This window comes from Triticum aestivum, chromosome 7A (genome assembly GCF_018294505.1).
Source record: "Triticum aestivum cultivar Chinese Spring chromosome 7A, IWGSC CS RefSeq v2.1, whole genome shotgun sequence".
In the NCBI taxonomy this organism is placed as follows: Eukaryota; Viridiplantae; Streptophyta; class Magnoliopsida; order Poales; family Poaceae; genus Triticum; species Triticum aestivum.
The window spans coordinates 82902567-82910317 of NC_057812.1; positions in this window are offsets into that span (position 1 = coordinate 82902567).

The following is a 7751-nucleotide window of genomic DNA, read 5'->3' on the forward strand; positions in this document are numbered from 1 at the left end:
TTCATGATGAACTATAATATGCAAGGGATGGATAAGGCAATTCCCGAGATCTTCGCAATGCTAAAGGCTGCAGAGGTAGAAATCAAGAAGGAGCATCAAGTGTTGATGGTCAACAAGACCACCAGTTTCAAGAAAAAGGGTAAAGGGAAGAAGGGGAACTTTAAAAAGAACGACAAGCAAGTTGCTGCTCAAGTGAAGAAGCCCAAGTCTGGACCTAAGCCTGAGACTGAGTGCTTCTACTGCAAAGGGACTGGTCACTAGAAGTGGAACTGCCCCAAGTATTTGGCGGATATGAAGGATGGCAAGGTGAACAAAGGTATATATGATATACATGTTATTGATATGTACCTTACTAATCTCGCAGTAGCACCTGGGTATTTGATACTGGTTCTATTGCTAATATTTGTAACTCGAAACAAGGACTATGGATTAAGCGAAGATTGGCTAAGGACGAGGTGGCGATGCGCATGGGAAATTGTTCCAAAGTCGATGTGATCGCGGTCGTCACGCTACCTCTACATCTACCTTCGGGATTAGTTTTAGGCCTGAATAATTGTTATTTGGTGCCAGCGTTAAGCATGAACATTATAGCTGGATCTTGTTTGATGCGAGACAATTATTCATTTAAATCAGAGAATAATGGTTGTTCTATTTATATGAGTAATATCTTTTATGGTCATGCACCCTTGAAGAGTGGACTATTTATGTTCAATCTCGATAGTAGTGACACACATATTCATAATATTGAAGCCAAAAGATGTAGAGTTGATAATGATAGTGCAATATATTTGCGGCACTGCCGTTTAGGTCATATTGGTGTAAAGCGCATGAAGAAACTCCATTCTGATGGACTTTCGGAATCACTTGATTATGAATCACTTGGTACTTGTGAACCATGCCTCATGGACAAGATGACTAAAACTCCATTCTCCGGAACAATGGAGTGAGCAACAGATTTGTTGGACATCATACATACAGATGTATCTGGTCCGATGAATGTCAAGGCTCGCGGCGGCTATCGTTATTTTCTCACCTTCACAGATGATTTGAGCAGATATGGGTATATCTACTTAATGAAACATAAGTCTGAAACATTTGAAAAGTTGAAAGAATTTCAGAGTGAAGTGGAGAATCATCGTAACAAGAAAATAAAGTTTCTACGATCTGATCATGGAGGAGAACATTTGAGTTACGAGTTTGGTCTTCATTTGAAACAATGCGGAATAGTTTCGCAACTCACGCCACCCGGAACACCACAGCGTAATGGTGTGTCCGAACATCGTAATCGTACTTTACTAGATATGGTGCGATCTATGATGTCTCTTACTGATTTACCGCTATCATTTTGGGGTTATGCTTTCGAGATGGCTGCATTCACGTTAAATAGGGCACCATCTAAATCCGTTGAGCCGACACCTTATGAACTGTGGTTTGGCAAGAAACCAAAGTTATCGTTTCTTAAAGTTTGGGGCTGCGATGCTTATGTGAAAAAGCTTCAACCTGATAAGCTCGAACCCAAATTGGAGAAATGTGTCTTCATAGGATACCCAAAAGAGACTATTGGGTACACCTTCTATCACAGATCTGAAGGCAAGGCATTCGTTTCTAAGAATGGATCCGTTTTAGAGAAGGAGTTTCTCTCGAAAGAAGTGAGTGGGAGGAAAGTAGAACTTGATGAGGTAACTACACCTGCTCCCTTATTAGAAAGTAGTCTATCACAGAAATCAGTCCCTGTGACTCCTACACCAATTAGTGAGGAAGCTAATGATGATGATCATGTAACTTCAAATCAAGTTACTACTGAACCTTGTAGGTCAACTAGAGTAAGATCCGCACCAGAGTGGTACGGTAATCCTGTTCTGGAAGTCATGTTACTTAACCATGACGAACCTAAGAACTATGAGGAACCGATGATGAACCCAGATTCTGCGAAATGGCTTGAGGCCATGAAATCTGAGATGGGATCCATGTATGAGAACAAAGTGTGGACTTTGGTTGACTTGCCCGATGATCGGCAAGCCATAGAGAATAAATGGATCTTCAAGAAGAAGACTGATGCTGACGGTAATGTTACTATCTATAAAGCCTGACTTGTTGCGAAAGGTTTTCAACAAGTTCAAGGAGTTGACTACGATGAGACCTTCTCACCCATAGCGATGCTTAAGTCCGTCCGAATCATGTTAGGAATTACCGCATTTTATGATTATGAAATTTGGCAAATGGATGTAAAGACTGCATTCCTGAATGGATTTCTGGAAGAAGAGTTGTATATGATGCAACCTGAAGGTTTTATCGATCCAAAAGATGCTAACAAAGTGTGTAAGCTCCAGCGATCCATTTATGGACTGGTGCAAACATCTCGGAGTTGGAATAAATGTTTTGATAGTGTGATCAAAGCATATGGTTTTATACAGACTTTTGGAGAAGCCTGTATTTACAAGAAAGTGAGTGGGAGCTTTGTAGCATTTCTAATATTATATGTGGATGACATATTGTCGATTGGAAATGATATAGAATTTCTGGATAGCATAAAAGGATACTTGAATAAGAGTTTTTCAATGAAAGACCTCGGTGAAGCTGCTTATATATTGGGCACCAAGATCTATAGAGATAGATCAAGACGCTTATTGGACTTTCACAAAGCACATACCTTGATAAAGTTTTGAAGAAGTTCAAAATGGATCAAGCAAAGAAAGGGTTCTTGCCTATGTTACAAGGTGTGAAGTTGAGCCAGACTCAATGCCCGACCACTGCAGAAGATAGAGAGAAAATGAAAGATGTTCCCTATGCTTTAGCCATAGGCTCTATCATGTATGCAATGCTGTGTACCCGACCTGATGTGTGCCTTGCTATTAGTTTAGCAGGGAGGTACCAAAGTAATACAGGAGTGGATCACTGGACAACGGTCAAGAACATCCTGAAATACCTGAAAAGGACTAAGGATATGTTTCTCATTTATGGAGGTGACAAAGAGCTTGTCGTAAATGCTTACGTCGATGCAAGCTTTGACACTGATTCGGATGACTCTAAGTCACAAACCGGATACATATTTATATTGAATGGTGGAGCTGTCAGTTGGTGCAGTTCTAAGCAATCTGCGTCGTGGCGGGATCTACGTGTGAAGCGGAGTACATAGCTGCTTCAGAAGCAGCAAATGAAGGATTCTGGATGAAGGAGTTCATATCCGATCTAGGTGTCATACCTAGTGCATCGGGTCCAATGAAAATATTTTGTGACAATACTGGTGCAATTGCCTTGGCAAAGGAATCCAAATTTCACAAGAGAACCAAGCACACCAAGAGACGCTTCAATTCCATCCGCGATCAAGTCAAGGAGGGAGACATAGAGATTTGCAAGATACATACAGATCTGAATGTTGCAGACCCGTTGACTAAGCCTCTCTCATGAGCCAAACATGATCAGCACCAAGATTCCATGGGTGTTAGAATCATGCATTACTGTGCAATCTAGATTATTGACTCTAGGGCAAGTGGGAGACTGAAGGAAATAGGCCCTAGAGGCAATAATAAAGTTGTTATTTATATATTTCCTTAAATCATGATAAATGTTTATTATTCACGCTAGAATCGTATTAACCGAAAACTTAGTACATGTGTGAATACATAGACAAACAGAGTGTCACTAGTATGCCTCTACTTGACTAGCTTGTTGAATCAAAGATGGTTATGTTTCCTAGCCATAGACATGAGTTGTCATTTGATTAACGGGATCACATCATTAGAGAATGATGTGATTGACTTGACCCATCCCGTTAGCTTAGCACTTGATCATTTAGTATATTACTATTGCTTTCTTCCAGACTTATACATGTTCCAATGACTATGAGATTATGCAGCTTCCGAATACTGGAGGAACACTTTGTGTGCTACCAGACGTCACAACATAACTGGGTGATTATAAAGGTGCTCTACAGGTGTTTCCGACGGTACTTGTTGAGTTGGCATAGATCAAGATTAGGATTTGTCACTCCGATTGTCGGAGAGGTATCTTTGGGCCCTCTCGGTAATGCACATCACTATAAGCCTTGCAAGCGATGTAACTAATGAGTTAGTTGCAGGATGACGCATTACAGAACGAATAAAGAGATTTTCCGGTAACGAGATTGAACTAGGTATTGAGATAGCAACGATCGAATCTCGGGTAAGTAACATACTGATGACAAAGGGAACAACGTATGTTGTTATGCGGTTTGACCGATAAAGATCTCCGTAGAATATGTAGGAACCAATATGAGCATCCAGGTTCCGCTATTGGTTATTGACAGGAGATGAGTCTCGGTCATGTCTACATAGTTCTCGAACCCGTAGGGTCCGCACGCTTAACGTTCGGTGACGATCGGTATTATGAGTTTATGTGTTTTGATGTACCGAAGGTAGTTCGGAGTCCCAGATATGATCACATACATGACGAGGAGTCTCGAAATGGTCGAGACGTAAATATCGATATATTGGAAGCCTATGTTTGGACATCGGAATGGTTTCGGGTGAGTTCGGGCATATACCGGAGCACCGGGAGGTTACCGGAACCCCCCGAGAGGTGTATGGGCCTTATTGGGCCATAGTGGGAGAGAAGAGAGGGAGGTCTAGGAGGGGGCGTGCCCCCCCCCCAAGCCCAATCTAAATTGGGTGACGCCCCCCTTTCCTTTCCCCTCTCTCCCCCTTCCTTCCACTCCTAGTCCAATGATACGTCTCCAACATATCTATAATTTTTTATTGTTCCATGCTATTATATTACCCGTTTTGGATGTTTATGGGCTTTATTATACACTTCTAGATTATTTTTGGGACTAACCTATTAACCGGAGGCCCAACCCAAATTGTTGTTTTCTTGCCTATTTCAGTGTTTCGAAGAAAAGGAATATCAAACGGAGTCCAAACGGAATGAAACCTTCGGGAGAGTTGTTTTTGGAACGGAAGCAATACAGGAGACTTGGAGTAGACATTAGGGAAGCTTCGAGGTGACCAAGAGGCAGGGAGGCGCGCCTGCCCCTGGATGCGCCCCCACCCTCGTGGGCCCCTTGTGGCTCCCCTGACTGACTTCTTTCGCCTCTATATGTCCATATACCCTAAAAACATCGGGGAGCAGAATAGATTGGGAGTTCCACGGACGCAAGCCTTTGTAGCCACCGAAAAACAATCGGGACCCTGTTTTGGCGCCCTGCCCGAGGGGTGAACCCTCACCGGTGGCCATCTTCATCATCCCAGTGCTCTCCATGACAAGGAGGGAGTAGTTCACCCTCGGGGCTGAGGTATGTACCAGTAGCTATGTGTTTAATCTTTCTCTCTCTCTCTCTCTCTCTCTCATGTTCTTGATTTGGCACGATCTTGATGTATCGCGAGCTTTGCTATTATAGTTGGATGTTATGACGTTTCTCCCCCCTCTACTCTCTTGTAATGGATTGAGTTTTCCCTTTGAAGTTATCTTATCGGATTGAGTCTTTAAGGATCTGAGAACACTTGATGTATGTTTTGCATGTGCTTACCTGTGGTGACAATGGGATATCACGTGATCTACTTGATGTATGTTTTGGTGATCAACTTGCGGGTTCAGTGACCTAGTGAACTTATGCATAGGGGTTTTCACACGTTTTCGTCTTGACTCTCCGGTAGAAACTTTGGGGCACTCTTTGAAGTACTTTGTGTTGGTTGAATAGATGAATCTGAGATTGTGTGATGCATATCGTATAATCATACCCACGGATACTCGAGGTGACATTGAAGTATCTAGGTGACATTAGGGTTTTGGTTGATTTGTGTCTTAAGGTGTTATTCTAGTACAAACTCTATGATAGATCGAACGGAAAGAATAGCTTTGTGTTATTTTACTACAGACTCTTGAATAGATCGATCAGAAAGAATAACTTTGAGGTAGTTTCATACCCTACAATAATCTCTTCGTTTGTTCTCCGCTATTAGTGACTTTGGAGTGACTCTTTGTTGCATGTTGAGGGACAGTTATATGATCCAATTATGTTATTATTGTTGAGAGAACTTGTACTAGTGAAAGTATGAACCCTAGGCCTTGTTTCAACGCATTGCAATGTCGTTTGTGCTCACTTATCATTAGTTACCTTGTTGTTTTTATATTTTCAGATTACAAAAACCTATATCTACCATCCATATTTGTCGGTGTACAAAAGTAGGGGCACTCCTTTTTTACCCCTTTACTTGTGCATGGGTAGTCAAAGCCACGCGCCGCGGCCACACTAAGCGGGGCAGGGGAGGGAAGCCGGAGAGAAGCCAAAGGCACAAGACGATCAGAGGCAAGACCAAGACCAGAAACACAAGGAGCGAAGGGGGCAAGGTGGACTCCCCCGGCAAGATCCTTGCCGGGGCGGCCTCCGCGGCCCCGGCATGAGCCTTGCCAAGGCAACTTGCCCAAACACCAACAGAGCGAGCCACCCTTGAGCCCACGGGTTCCAACCCAACCAACTATGTTGGGATCAGGGCTCGAGAGGCACCTCCGTGGTGGCATGAAGATCTTTGTCAAGACCATAGATATATGAGATCAGATGAGGATCAGAAGACGACGACCCCCGGCGAGATCCTCGCCAAGGAAATCCACGAGACCCCCGGCAAGCGGCTTGCCGGGGACGACTACGACGCCACGGCAAGACCCTTGCTGGGCTCCCCGGCAAGGCCCTTGCCGAGGGCATCAGCAGGGCCACTGCCAGGCCAGCACCAACCCGGACTCCGCTGCCGTTCGCATGCAGCTCCTAGCCCAACCAGCTGGGCAGGCACCTACGTGGCAACATGCAGCTTCCAGGCCAAATCAACAAGCACCTGCGTGGTGGCATGCAGATCTTCATGAAGACCCTACCACCACGCCACCTCAGCTGCCTGCCTGCCTACATGGTGCTTCATGCATCGTTGGCCAGGGCGCGTGTCGAAGCGAGGAGGAGCGGCGACGGATGGGACGGGACCTGCTGTGTGCCACAGTGGCAGCCCCTTTTCCCTATAAAAGGAGGCCCCAGGTGACCAGGAGAGGGATTCGGCTTTTTGGAACTATGCAGCCACCGTAGCTAGCTTGAAAGCTCAGGAACACTCAATACATCCACCAAAGCAGGACTAGGGTTTTACGCATCCTCGCAGCTCGGACCTGGGTAAACGATCCGTGTGCTTGCTCCTGGACCTGCTCTTCTCATGACCCCGCGCTCGCCGACCATAGAAGGGATCCCAGTGATCCCATAGGTGTCGTTCCCACCGACAATATTGCACTTGTATCACCATCTCTTCGCTGAACTAGTGCACCTATACAATTTACCATTGTATTGGGTGTGTTGGGGACACAAGAGACTCTTTGTTATTTGGTTGCAGGGTTGCTTAAGAGAGACCATCTTCATCCTACGCCTCCCACGGATTGATAAACCTTAGGTCATCCACTTGAGGAAAACTTGCTACTGTCCTACAAACCTCTGCACTTGGAGGCCCAACAACGTCTATAAGAAGAAGGTTGCATAGTAGACATCATCCAACTAGGGAAGGGGGGAATCCTACTCCCGGTGGGAGTAGGACTCCCCATGCGGCGCGCCATAGAGGGCCGGCCCTCCCCCTCCTCCAATCCTTTATATACGGGGGAGGGGGCACCCCATAGAGACACAAGTTGATCATTGATTTGTTAGCCGTGTGTGGTGCCCCCTCCACCATAATCCACCTCAGTCATATCGTCGTAGTGCTTAGGCGAAGCCCTGTGCCGGTAGCTTCATCATCACCGACATCACGCCGTCGTGA